The sequence below is a fragment of the Symsagittifera roscoffensis genome, chromosome 8 (genome assembly GCF_963678635.1).
Source record: "Symsagittifera roscoffensis chromosome 8, txSymRosc1.1, whole genome shotgun sequence".
Lineage (NCBI taxonomy): Eukaryota > Metazoa > Xenacoelomorpha > Acoela > Convolutidae > Symsagittifera > Symsagittifera roscoffensis.
In genome coordinates, this window is record NC_087069.1 from 26,202,013 (window position 1) to 26,217,507 (window position 15,495).

Consider the following 15,495-nt stretch of genomic DNA (forward strand, 5'->3'; position numbering starts at 1 on the left):
TAATTTACTTGTTTACTAAAAGATCATTTGACTGCAAAAAATGTCGCTGCAGCATTTTTTGTTCTTTGTTTCGAAAGTTGTGATACTGTTTTCTTTTGAGAAAAATGTGGACGCCATTTAATCTTACATGGACCGTTGTCGATCTTGATAATTTTTTCTCGTTAAATTATGAAACAAAAATCTAATAACCTCCATAGATGCTTTCTATGGTTCAAAAGCAAAAAACATTATCAAAGCGCCATCGTATATCCATAGTTGTTTTTGCATCAAAAGTATTTAAATTGCTGCCGTCCATTAAAAAGATTGCTCTTTTTTTTTAGCTTTGTTTCAACTGTCAAAAAGACAGAAACTTAAAAACCGCAAAGGCGTTTCATAACGGCCATAAACGGTTGATGATGGGGCGAACGGTTTGTTCACTCTTTTCTGCCGATTCAGGAACCTCTGTTAATGATAGAGAGAGAAAGCAAAAAGAAAGTTGTTTAAATATACATTGATTGCTTGCAGGTTGCAATGATATTACTTTTTCTCGGTAACTGCTGGATTTTAGTATTCTATAACACCTTTTGAACTTGAGCAATAATGCAATTAAGTTTACTACAGAAATTTTTGTTTGTCCAAATATTCGGCTAAATTTATGTTTCTGGAAAACAAACTCGACAGAATGAATCAGCATTTGCAATTATTAAGCCTTAAGTTTGTAACAATTTGTGCATCATACACTTTACACAAACACTAACTTTTATCTTCATAACAATCAGTTTGAATCTGCGACTCAAATGGCTCGTGCGGGATAAAAAATTCTAAATCAGTATTGGTTAGATCATCAAAAAACATGACTAATTGTTCAAATATTTGGATGTTTTTACCAAAATCTTCATCTTTGTTCGATTTTTTTAAATAAGCATGACAACTGGAATGATTTTTGTAACCTCAAACTAAAAGTTTTTTTGTAACAATTCAATAAACTGAGGCTTGAATCAATTACTCGAGCGAAAAGAATGCAAAAAAGAAGAAGTGCTTAAGATTCTGCTTAAAATTTAGCATCAAATTTAAAAAATGATGAATTGATAAATATGTTTTCCAATTTTTTTGTTTTAAATACTCGTAGAGTGAAAAAAAAACCAGAGAACGAACTGTAAGATTCAGTAACCAATCCACAGAGGCTAAAACACAAACATATTCTTTCAGGCAAAAATATAAACAAGACTGCTCGTATCAGGGCTAAGTCCTGAATGTTCCGACTGCCTTTTAAGGTTTTATCGAGCAGTAATAACATTAAAAAATTAAACGTCATAAAACAAAATGAATTCTTTTTTCTAAAATTTGAAAATTTTTATGAAAATCATCCCCCCACACGCCATTTAAAGTACAAAAAGATAGATTTAGCCTCTTGTAACAAATCAATTATGGCAAATAGCTTCTTTCATCCTTTTTGGAACGATTTTAAGACGGATTAGCTCTCCGCTTACGCGTTGATAGCGCGAAATATATCGCGCGTTAATTGTCCCAAATTGGCCAAAATGGCAATCTTTAAACCCCCAGAACTTTACGAAAAATGATCACAGGTAAAATATATTTTCAAATTTGAGCTCAGGACAACAATACCTTTTGAATGATATTAAAAAATTCCGTCAAAAATGGCTAGTTAAAAAGTCGAAATTTGTCTGAAGAAACTCATCCCGAGCACAAATATTCCGTTACTTTCGTATCGAAAGTCGGAACAATTAAGTCAAAGCAGAAGAGGTTTTCAGGAATAGTTGATTACAGTCAGCTGCAAGAAAAATTTATGAAGGAGAAAAACTGCACTTTAAAAGCAAAGAAAGAACTAATTGTCAGCAAAATTAGAAAACTAAGTTTTAAATGCTTCAAAGTGAACTTTCTTTAGAACCAGGAGAACTAGTTTTCGAATTTTAATTTTTTCAAATAACAGTAATTTCAGTGTCGTAAAAAATGTTCAAATACTTTAAAACAGATCTTTGTTGTAATTTACTCTTGTTTTTCTCTTCGCAGGTCCTCGTTTCTTTGATATTTGAGACGCGTCGTATTCTCTGAAGCTTGGACGGCGTTTTAAAATACATGCAACACTACGATGTTTGTTCTCCCGTGTTAAGTAGATGTTGCAGGAAAGAAATCTGGTATTCTCGAAAAAAAAAATTTTTCTTCTTAATTTTCAGTGCTACATGAGCTTTTTTGGCTCTTTTAGTTTTTTTTTGGCAGAGCATCCAAGCGCATTCAAAAATTGAAGGTCGAAAATACCATGAAAATATATAATAATTTCTAAAAAAAAAACATTTTTTACTCGTAAGAACTAGAAAACGAAAAAGTTTGGCGTTACTTCTGGCTTTATGATAACCTCAGCTCTGGTCAAAAACATCCCCATATATCAAGTGAAAAGGTTAAATCACCTTTTGGTGCGTTTTTTGGATGGTAGTATGGGAATGAATTGCATTTTCATCCCAGCGCTTTTTCTTGTTTGAACATAGCTAATTCGTTGCATAATAAAATGTTTTCCTAGTGATTGATTGATAGTTATAAATCAGCACTAATTTTTGTAAAACAAGATTGTTCTTATCAAGATAAAGCCCTTAAGGTTTCGCCGCCCTTTAATTGCTTTTAGAATGGTAATATCAAACTTCAACTTTTAAAAATTGATTGTATATGCAATTATGAGACCAAATAGCTTGCCTCAATTCAATTTGAACGATATTGCAGTGTGGGATAATTCGCCACGCGTAAATAAAAGGCGTTACACTTTCAGTACCAAAATATCAAACAAGACTGCTCGTATCAGGGCGAAGCCCTGAAAGTTCCGACTGCCTTTTCATGTTTATGGAGCAGTAATAACATAAACAACAAAAAAATTAAAAGAAATAAAATAAAATGAAAAATTTTTTCTCTAAAATTTGAAAATTTTTCTCTGAAAATCATCCCCCAACACGCCTTATAAAGTACAAAACAAAAAATTTCGCTCCTTGTAACAAATCAATTATGGCAAATAAGCTTCTTTCAACCAATTTGGAACAATTTCTGAGACGGATTAAATCTCCGCTTACGCGTTAATATCTCGAATTATATCGCGCGTTAATTGTCCCAAATTGGTCAAAATGGCCAAAATGGCAATCTTTGAACCCTCATAACTTTACGAAAAATGATCACAGGTGAAATATCTTTTCAAATTTAAGCTCAGGACAACAATAGCTTTCGAATGATGTAAAAAATATTCGTCAAAAATTGCTAGTTCAAAAGTCGAATTTTGTCTGAAGAAAAAAAACCCACCCCGAGCACAAATATTCCGTTACTTTCGTATCGAAAGTCTGAACAATGAGCAGTTTAGATCAATTTTTGTCTTAGCTTGTACAGACAGTCGCGTTAACAGGTGGAAATCCTCATAGAAGAAAAATCGAATGGGTGAAAATAAAAATCAGCCAATCAGTTTTCACTATTCCAAAATTAAAAAAAAAAACCGAGAAAATTTCAAAAAAAGTAACAGTTTCTAGGGACTTAATATTATTATTGGTCAAATACAAAAATGGCAGAAATATGCAAAACATTCAAATTGTCACTGACTTTCGGCGAATAGGAACAACTGTATATTTCAATGGTTTTGTGATAAAAAAACTTCATTTAATTCCTTTTAGTTGAAAAACAATTGATTCAATTCAATAATTAACTTTTGGTTATTTTTGTTTTCGGTCCTTCGCCAATGAGTTTTTCGCCCATTCGGTCCTTCGCCCATGAGTTTATCGCCCATTAGGTCCTTCGCCCATTCGGTCCTTCGCCCGTGAGAATAGTCTCCGCGTTAACATAGTGGTGTGCGAGCACGGCAGGACGCAAGTAAGCCCAGGGATCATTCCTCCAAGTGAGCTACAAATCGTCTCAATAAAAGCCGCCCAAAAAATGAATATTCTTCGTTTTCTTCGAAAGTCGAGAAAACAACCCTGATTCATCAATGACAAAAAATATAAAGTTAGGTTTTCAACAAATGAGCGAAAACCATCTATGTATGTTCATCTCAGATTTCGTAAGGAAATGAATGAAAAGACTCATCACGTTCCCTTTCTTTTCTCTGTTAGTAATAAAGATACAAGGGTGAACATTTGGCAAATAATGAATGAGAGTATATAAAATGATTTAACTGGATCGAAAGAATAATGAACTGATTTGGGCTACTTGGCTGCTCAATTAGTTTTCTAGCGTTTAAGATCTTTTCTATTTTGCGGAAATACTCTAAAGTTATGAGCAAGTTTTTGGTTTCTCATTTAAAATTACTGTTTGATACTACAAAGATTTTTTCTGCCCAGACAATCAATTTGTGCTGTAAAGGAGGATTTACCAATACCAAAAAAACTTCTTACACAGCCCAACAAAGTTTAAGATGGGTTAAATCTTCAAAAACCTGTATAAGAGAAAAAAATTACTTGATAGTCAATAAATGTGATTTTTACTATACAAAACACAGAATTTTTGCTTAGAAACAAGTTTTAAACAATTTGCGCAAAATTTTGAAGATTTAACTTTACTTAAACTTTGTTGGGCTGTGTAAGAGGCTTTGTAAGATGTATTTTTCTTTATCAAGTAACAAATAGTTCCAGTGTAAATCTTGATTAATTGAAAAAGGCAAAATTACTCATTTTTGGGGTAAAATTTTGCTTGAGAATTTCGGAGAAAAAATTGCACCATATTAATCCTGATGAAATTCTAATTAACTTTTGTTCACTTCACTTTTTGTCTAATCTTAAACCAATTTGAGAAAAACGTGTTTGAAAAATTTGTTCGTTTTGTCCGGATAGTTTAAATCAGCGCTGTAGTTAGATTGATATTTTATGAAACTTGGCAAGCAAAAAACTAAGACCTACAACCTTACATATTCTGTCAACAAAGAAAACATAGTCAATAAACGCAACAAACAGTAAGTATAGCTAACCAAAACTTTTGTATTTTATCAATCTGATAGATAAAAGAAAACTGGAGTAAGATTTTTTCAGGGTAACTCTTTTAAATCAAACTTTTTTTTGTCGTTTTTATTTTTTTTTGTCAAAATTTGAGTTCAGCGATTCAAAGATGTGATAAAATAATAACGAAAAAGTGTTATCTTGAAACATATCTTGAAAACAAACTGTTTTTGCAAAGTTCTCTCATCCAAATCAAAAACAGCAATCTAGTTTTAGCATTTTAACCATAAAAACCAAATTAAATTTAAGTCAGCGAGATATATGAGGTTATTATGCATACTCACATCACATTACGAACACTTGAGCCTGAGTTGACAAATTCGATTTTTTGGATCTTCAGTCAGTCAGATCTGATGTCGTGTACGTCAGATCTGGCTAACGAGTCTGCCAGATCTGATCACGTCCGGATCAGATCGAGTCACGTGTCTGCCAGATATGGTCACGAGCTGTCGGCCATATAAAGCCACAAAAGATCCAGGTCTGATCAAAACTGAATGTAGGCATTTGATCAGATCTGATGGGCGAAATAGACAGGTCACGGATGTGAGGGAGGCCCAAAAATGCCCGATTTAAATGTATTCACACATGGTTTCTTTGAACAGCACGGGCCTTTTGTAGTTTACTTTAGAATACATTCAACCAATTTAGGGCTTCGAGCAGTTTTTTTCTAAAATTGTCCGGGATTGTCGCGATTGTGCTCTATGCTGGTGGGGAAACTTCTGGGCATTCCATCTATATTTTGTTTTCTGCTCGATCTAGTTTAGCTAGATCTCTTGAAACATTTTTTGACAAATTATTCAGCGCAACTAGAAATGTTTTGCAATAATAAACAGGTCAAAAACAAAAGTTTTAGGCCTTTCTTGAAAATTGTGACCAAAAAATTCAGTTTTTTTTAAGTACGCTCCCCAAAAAACGTATACAGTGATGCCAATGGCGCCCTCAAAAAAAATTAGGGTCTATCAGCCGACAATAGTAGCTAAGAAGGGACCTCTTTCTTGGTCAGAGGTTGGAATTGCTGAAAAGGACAGGCGTTTGCTCTCCTCGATTTCTAAGACGGATTAACTCTCCGCTTACGCGTTAGTAGCGCAAAACATATCGCGCGTTAATTGTCCCAAATTGGCCAAAATGGCAATCTTTAAACCTCCATAACTTTACGAAAAATGATCACAGGTGAAATATCTTTTCAATTTTGAGCTTAGGACAACAATACCTTTCGAATGATATTTAAAAAATTTCGTCGAAAATGGCTAGTTAAAAAGTCGAAGTTTGTCTGAAGAAAAAAAAACCCACCCCGAGCACAAATATTCCGTTACTTTCGTATCGAAAGTCGGAACAAAAATCTGAGAAACTATTTCTTGTGATCGTTTTGTTGTTCCGACTTTCGAATATTTGTGCTCGGGGTGGTTTTTTTTTCTTCAGACAAATTTCGACTTTTTAACTAGCCATTTTTGACGGAATTTTTTTCTATCATTCAAAAGGTATTGTTGTCCTGAGCTTAAATTTGAAAAGATATTTCACCTGTGATCATGTTTCGTAAAGTTAAGAGGGTTTAAAGATTGCCATTTTGACCAATTTGGGACAATTAACGCGCAATATAATTCGCGCTAATAACGCGTAAGCGAGATTTAATCCGTCTTATAAATCGTTCCAAATTGGTTGAACGAAGCTCATTTGCCATAATTGATTTGTTACAAGGAACGAAATCTATCTTTTTGTACTTTATATGCCGTGTGGGGGGGGGGATGATTTTCTTTAAAAAAATTCAAATTTTAGAAAAAAAAATTTCATTTTATTTTATTTCATTGAATTTTTTTCATGAATTACTGCTGCTCAATAAACCTTAAAAGACAGTCGGAATATTCAGGGCTTCGCCCTGATACGAGCAGTCTTGTTCAGTTTTGTTTTTGATTAGTAAAGTGATTCTTTTCAAACTGAATTGAGGTTTGCCATTTATAACAATCAATACGTTACTTTATGTTATTAAATCAATTTGTACATTAAATAGCGTGTTAGGGAATGATTTTCAAAAAAGCAAAACTGTTTTTATAGGGAAAGATTTTCAAAAAAGCAAAAAATGCATAATTTAAATTCCAGCCAAAAAAAAATGTTGTCCTGAGCTCAGATTTAAAAAGAATATTTACCTGTGATGATTATTTGTGAAGTTATTGTTCCGACTTTCGATACGAAAGTAACGGAATATTTGTGCTCGGGGTGGGTTTTTTTTTCTTCAGACAAATTTCGACTTTTTAACTAGCCAATTTTGACGGAATCTTTTTATATCAATCGGAAAGTTTTGTTGTCCTGAGCTCAGATTTAAAAAGAATATTTACCTGTGATGATTATTCGTGAAGTTATTGTTCCGACTTTCGATACGAAAGTAATGGAATATTTGTGCTCGGGGTTGGTTTTTTTTTTCTTCAGACAAATTTCGACTTTTTAACTAGCCAATTTTGACGGAATCTTTTTATATCAATCGAAAGGTATTGTTGTCCTGAGCTCAAATTTGAAAAGATATTTCACCTGTGATCATTTTTCGTAGAGTTACGGGGGTTTAAAGATTGCCATTTTGGCCAATTCGGGACAATTAACGCGAGATATATATCGCGCTATTAACGCGTAAGCGGAGAGTTAATCCGTCTTAGAAATCGTTCCAAATTGGTTAAAAGAAGCTTATTTGCCATAATTGGTTTGTAACAAGGAGCGAAATCTATCCTTTTGTACTTTATATGGCTTGTGGGGGGATGATTTTCATAAAAAATTTCAAATTTTAGAAAATTTTTTTTTTTAATTTTGTTTTATTTCATTGAATTTATTTAATGTTATTACTGCTCTATAAACCTTAAAAGGCAGTCGGAACCTTCAGGGCTTCGCCCTGATACGAGCAGTCTTGTTGGGGTTTAAAAATTGACAATTGAAATTGTTCCAAAAGAAAGTTAGGCTGCTACAAGCAAAATATATCACTTCGTACTTTACATAGAGTGTGGCGGTTGACTTAAAAAAAATCGAATACATTTTAATTTTTTTTTAGAATTTTGTCTTTTTTAAAACGAAGAATACTCCATAGATCTCATAAGTCAGTCGGAAAACTCAGAACTACGGCCTGATATAAGCTATTTTGGTGCAGTTTGGTTTCTGGTTCAAACCGTTTTAGATATTTCTCTTGACGATGCTGTTATTCAACAATGTCTGTTTAATTTTTTGGCACCTTATTGATAAACATAAATTTTTGGGTTGTTTGTGGGTCGTTTGAGACTTTCTATCAACAAGGGAAGGAACGCACCAGCATACGATCCGTTCACGGACAACTGCTGTTGTGACCCTACTTAAGTCACATAATTTCTCTAAAAATATTTGGTGAATTCTCTGGGCTTGCTAATGTTGTCTCCCCCTCGAGCAACGAGCTCGGATCTCGCTGGGCATCGAGGCCTCCGACATCCAACACTGTGAATTACCAATTAGGTCACTACTTAACCACCACTTCACCCACTCCCCTGGTTATATATACTTTTTTGAAATATATTTTTGTTTTCAGTTCGTGAATTGAGAGTAGGAGTTGGTGATTTTCATCTCAATCTGATTCTCGACAGAAACAATAAATTCCAGGTTTCGAGTGTCGTTGTACTAGCTTGGTAAGCATTGTGATAAAGAGAAATTGTGTCGCAATGTCGGAGGCCTCGAAATTATCAATCAATGAACCAATAGCCAGTTCTGTGCTGAGAACAAAAGATTTCATATTATTGTCTGAAAACTATTTCAGCACCGCTGCTACAGTTCTGCGGATGATAAAGTTATGATTGTAGGATTGTTTGAGCTGAATAAAATTACAGACAATTTTATTCATTTGAAAACAAGGCATATTAAAGTCTACAAAGTACAAAAAAGTCTACAATAATGATACCAAAGTGTCTTGAAGTTTTTGGAGTTCTGAAAAATTAAGTTGGTTATTCGAACTTCAATTTTGGGCACAATTTTTCAATTCGACATTTTTGTTTTAAAAAAACTGTTGCAAAAAAACCATCCATAACAAATTTTGGTTCAGTTATAGCAACACTACTTTCGAATGTGATTTGGCCCTTCTCAAGTTGGACAGAACAGTCGCGCAGAACAGAATCATTCCTTTGTATAGAACTAAGTGGCCCCATGGGACTCGAATGGGCTCTATCGGAATGGGCTCAACAATTTCGGTGTCAATCAAACCAAGCAGAAATTAGTGTTACAAAATCTGATGGTAACTCACAAGAAGATAACTTGATAACTAAATCACACGTATCATTGTTGAAAATGGCCTCTAGAAAAAACGTAATTAAGAAAACGAATAGCAAAATAATTTCAGGACAGTTTTAATGAAGAGAGCTTTGAGTTAGTGCGTTTTCTGGCTACCTGACTTTTTTCTTGAAACTACCATCCTGTAGCGTCTCATCTCATTTTGTGAGCGTCCGTCTCATTTGTCAACAAACGGCTAGACAAATTTTACATTTTTTTGCTGTCCCGGAAAACTTTCTAATTCAAACAAAAAATACAAAAGTGTTAAAAGTTTAAATTTTGGATGAAATTTTGAGGATAAATTCCAGGCTTAATGTTTTTTTCCTAAAAATTGCTTGATTTTTTGGTAAATCAGGATGCTACCGATCTAACATTTGCAGCTCGGGAAATTCTTTTGAGTCTCTCATTTTTTCGCACATTAGATTTGATTGGACTCGAATTATGTCCATACGAACTTGTCTGCACCAATTCGATTTTGCAAGGATCTTCATTATGCCACAAGGACGACGGAAGTCCTCTGTGTACATTGCAATGTGAGAGCAGTAGAGATGTGTGTTTGATGGGCATTGCGTCGAAAAAGTTCAAAAAAGAAAACCCTATTGTGAACTGCAAAGTCAAGAGTGATTTTACAAGTATTCCCTATTTTCACGATTGGATATTTGCTAAAACTGCTTTGGATTTAGAAATACCACCCAATTTTGTATAGATTTAATTTTTTTTAAATAATCGATAGCATGCAAATTTATGTATTCTGCTTATAAAAAAAAACCATGCCTTGCGTCTTTAAAGACCGCAAACAACCCGATAAGATGAAACATTTTACTTTAAGAATTTTTTCAATAGGGTTGGATTTCTGACAACATTTTCCTTAGGTGGGCAAATGATTATCCTAACTCTATCAAAATGAAATAAAGATAATCCCATTTTGATCAAAATGTTTAATCATATTTTGCACTTTTGAAGAATCGCAGACGCTTCGCCGACGTGTTTTAATGTCAAAAGTTCCATAGAGCACGCGAGGTATGGTTGCATATTAAAAAAAGTGGCCCCGAAAATTCCCAGTTGTAGAAAAAAAACACAGTGGTTCAAGTCTGGTATAAAATGACTAAACTTTTGGTTAGATACAAAAAAAATTGGCCCAGATTTCTTTTTCGAGAACAATTAATCAGAAGTTTCCCATTTTTTAAACTAAAACTGCAAACGACGAGACTCATTTGAATAATAACGTTCAATTTAGCTCTTCCGCGATTCACATTTGGTTTGCTAATAAACTATTTTTTTTCTTCAATTGTTGAAACTTTTTGTGCTACTTGGACAGCAATGGGCATTCTGTATTATTTCAAGGAACATAGAAAGTTTTAGGTCAATTCAATGGCTGGTAAGCATTGTTTGCCAACAAAGCTATGTGGAAAATTTAGTTGCCATGGTGTTTGTAAAGCGACTTGTTATTCATAGTTCCTCAAGACTAAATATCGCGCGACCTATAGTAATTGTATCATCATTGGAAGTCAGTCAATAATTTCATAGAATTTTTATCAGTTTTTAAAAATCTCATTCACCATCCTGCATTTTGAGGCCAAACAGTGCATTTTGTAAACTTTAAGAGGATTGTGCGACCGCCAAAATCAGATTTGTCACGGAATCAGCAACATGGTTAATTTGTGGATCCAACCATATAACAAAACATCAGTATAGTAGAACTGCGCGGTTGCGCAATCGTCAAAATAGAAGCGCACTCAGCAAATTGTAAGCGGAGTCCGCAAGTTGTAAGCGGAGTCCGCATGTTCTTTGCGAATTTCAGCAACATATACAGTAGCGTCTGTAAGTTTAGTCTTATGTTTACTAAGTGTGGGTCACCAGCGAAATCAATTTCAATTACAGCCAACAGTTGAGTCTTACTTCCAAACGTTCGATCTAATTTCCTGCCAACTGACCTTTTTTACTATTTCTTCACAGCTATTTCCATTTTCAGACATTCAACTCTGATTCAATTTTAAATTAGTGAGTAAAAACCCAATTAAGCTGAAAAGCCAATTAAATATTGAAATTTTTGAAATGCTTAGTTTTTACAAAAATGGCTGTTCAAAATAATACATGCATAGGGGGAAGTAGCTAGGAGGGTCCAAAAGGGGGGTGGGAATTGTTTTCTAGACCCAGACAATTTTCCTCTGAAATACTGACAGCATATTCCGTTCAGTTCGTTCATTTATACAGTGAGGCGGACCGTTAAACCTCAAAAGCTGACAATGCGTATTGTTCAGTTCGTTCCAATATACTATTCGAATTCAAATCTTAAATACTAAAAATACGATCCATTTGGTTCAAATCTCAAATGTTGAACTTACATTTTGTTCAGTTTGCACCATTTTAAAATTCAATTTTTGATGTATCTTCAATACTGATAAACCTCAAATGTTGCATGACATTAGTCCCTCATAATGATATTTTTTTTTATCATATGTGGTGTTTTTGTTTTCAGAATTTTGATCCAACAAATGACTTACAGGGAAATTCATGTCAAATACTGAAGGGTACATTCACAATTTAGTCGGCTAATGATTTAAAAATAGTTCGTGGTTTCCGCTGACAATCTTTTCTTTTAAATACCGCAATTGCAAGATAAAAAAATAGTAGCTCTAGTTTTTAATTGTTCATACGCAAGAACGGATTTAGCTCAGTTAATAAAAAAAAAATTGAGGAATCAAGATTGTAATAAAAAACAAAATTGAGGAAAAGACAAAATTTTGCCGATTTCACTTACAACTTGCAGACTCCGCTTACAATTGCGCAATCCAAAACAATTAGCTATAATTACTGGTTGCGGAATCCGGAACAACACAAACATTCGACAAAATTTTTGTTACAAGTATTTGTACGCAAATTTCACGGAAAATTTGCTAATGGAATCCACTTGAACTTTTGGAATTCTTTAAAGACTTGTATCTGGATTCCACAGACCTAAATACACCAAATTGTGTGCACATTTTAACCTCGTAATTAGACCAAAAATTGAACCCAAAAAAACTAAATTCCACTATTTCTAGAAAACTTTGGCTGTTAACGGTGAAGTTTTTAATTTTTCATGATGAACTTTTTGTCCAATCAGATGAATCTAGCAAACATTCTAAACAAATTTCAACTTTTTTCTAAAGCATTCCACTAATCACGTCAGGTTCAGCGCTGTCGGTTTTCATAAAAGTAAGGGATGATTAAAAAATCTAATTATAGATCGCAGCGTATATGGCTCGACATTTGGTTTCCACGGAGTCTGCTCACCTCATCTTTGTACATAATTGCATAAATGCATTTCAAACTCGAATTGCAAAGCTGATAAATTGGATTGATAGTATTTTAAAGAAAATTTTCTAACATTGTTTTGTTAGGTGAAATTTTTTGGTTAAAGCACCATATATGCTGCGATTTACAATTTATAAGACAGTTTTCGTAGTTCACCAATTACATTCAGAAATGTATCGAAAAAATATTATGGTTCTTTCACTAAAAATCCTTCACAGAATTTTAATTAAAAAATTTTCCCACACAGAAAAGATTCTTGCATTTATAGGTAATTTATTAAATTTTTTAATAAATTTTTAAATAAATAAAAAAGGAAATTACCTACAAAGTCGCTGGTGGGGATCTGCTGATCATGTTGATTATAATTCTTCTTCAAAAACTTGTTTTTTCTTGGACCATAGCAATTTATTTTGTACATGCTTTATTACCATCTATATGCTTGTGACCTTCCTACCGAGTAAATATTGTGCTCAAATTGAGTAAAGGCGGCTCAAAAAAGCATCGACTGTCTTGAATGAAATTATTGGGTAAAAATGGGTCATATCACATCGACCAAAGTATTTTTTTTGGATTTTCTATCGATCAACTTCTACCAAATTTTTATTTTTAATACATGCTAGGAGACAGAAGTTTCAAATTTCTTTAAAACTCATACTTAAACAGTTTATTTAAATGAAAATTTTTTTATCGAAAAAAAAACAAATTGATCTGATATGAACATTTTTTTTGGGAATATACGAGACACAATCGTTTGCCTCAACTCAATTTAGAAAGATTACTGAGAATCATCACACCACAATTTACGCTCTAACACAACGAAATCTATTGCTCGTTAACTATCCCAAATCGCCTACAATACGCTTTCTTATTAACCTCAGGTATTTTGTGGTCAAAACTACTCATCAATTTATTTTAGTTTTGAGCGCATGGCATCAATTGGTTTCAGACTACTTAAAGAAGTTTGTCACAATTGCTTGTTAAAGTAAGAAAAGTGTCGGGAAAAAAACCGAGAGCACAAATTTTCCGTCTTTTTCTTGGAAAATCAGAACTAAAATACTGGAAAATAATGAGGCTGTATCGACAAGTTTTGATGCCGTTCAACTACAAAGTAGGTGAAAGCTGATGTTAAATTTTTTTGAGGTAAACCATTTAACATTGGTATATCACGATGAATGAAACATTAAGGATTTTATTTGTACATCTCCACTGCTTGGGTCAAAAACTTAGATTTTTTCGTGAGTATGACTGAAAACGATTTGATCTCAGTCATTGACTGCAAAAGTACAAATTAACAACGGTTTTAATTTATAACTGCAATAGTTCTTAGAACATTTGAGTGTTTCAATTCTTCTTCTTGTTTCAATTTGTATTTTTTTTGAATCGTTATGGAACATCGTAGCAATTGAAGACATTATCATGGAATAACAATTTAGTCTAACAAAAAAGTTCGAGTGCAGCTTAAAATAGTAACGTTTCTTTTTTGGAGTTGGTTTTGCGTTTTTCAATGAGTGTCATATACGGATCTAGGAAATTTTTAAAGAATGGGTCAAATTTATAATTTTTTTAAACTGTTTTGCAGACAACTTGTTACTGGTCAGAAGCTTTTCTTGCTTTATAAAATAGTGAAAGAAAGTACAACTCTCTCATTTTTAAGAATTAGTTTCAAATAATCATTTATCTTGCAAAAGCCACATGTTTGTAGACAATTGTCAACTATTTTGTGGTGCGGATTTCTGTCAGCAAGAAAAACACACTATAAACCAACTTTTTGATAAGCCAACGCTCCTCTATTTTAACGTCGGAGTTGGTAGGAGACACACTAATCTTTGATCAAAATTGTTTGTTTTTATTACAGAACTCAAGTCAAGGTCGTGGTTTTATGTTACAAATCTGAATCTATCCGCGTTGGGACCAAAAATTCATAGTCGCAACGCAGGTCAAAGTCTGCAAAGTCTGATCATGACTTGCAAAAACTGAACAAAAAATCAGCTAAATCTGAACATTAGCCCTTAAAGCCTAACTACAATACTGCATAAGTTTGCAAAGCCTACAAGTAATAATACAAATAAAACAATTAAACTGCCCATTTGTCTCAACGCTTCTCTGCTTCCTGAGAATTTTTTCTAATGTGTGGATCTGCAAATAAATGCATCTGATGAAAAAGTTTCCAGGCAACTGTAGCTCTTCAAGCAGGTGATAAATCGCTGCTGTTGTTGTTGTATTGCTTACAGCCTAAAGTCCCGACAGCAAAGAGGGAAAAATCCCATTTGATCACATCATTTTTGCTAAATTCGGGTGCGCATCAATGGCTATGGTAGGGCAGTGTATTCGTTTTCTACCTCTTTGCTCGTTTTCGGTACTTTAGGTTATAAACCACAACAACAACAACAGCAGTGATTAATCGATTTTTCAAGCAGCAACAGTTTGCCTAGAAACACGTTTTTACAGGCAACAGGTTGTCTGCAAAGTCTGAACATAATTTCTGTAAAGTCTGCACAATCGGTAAAACTTGTAAGGAATAAAAATGTCAAGTTTATGAATTTTATGAAAAATGTCAAGTTTATGAGAACAAATTTTTTATTGCATTGAAAAACGTGTTCTCTTTTCTTTGGCCATATACGGATACGAAAGTTTGATTATTTAAAATTAATAAATTATACGGATGCATTAAGCTAAAAGCTGATTAATAAAGGATACGGATGTCTAAAACTGGATTTTGTCGTTCCTCACGGTATGAATCAGGTCAGGTTCGGTCAGAACGGTCTGATGCCGGATTCATTTTGTCCCCGCGGACTTAGCTGAACATAGCAATTTGTGGTCTCCACGGTCTGAAAAAACAACCAAAGTTCAGTCGCAACGTTCTAAACATACTATATTTTGGTCCACAGGGTCTGAACATACAACCTCGGCCTCGACCTCGACCCGGGAATTTCAACTGTCATGAAGTATTGCTTGATTGCTTGGTTTTCAAAGTTGTGTGCAA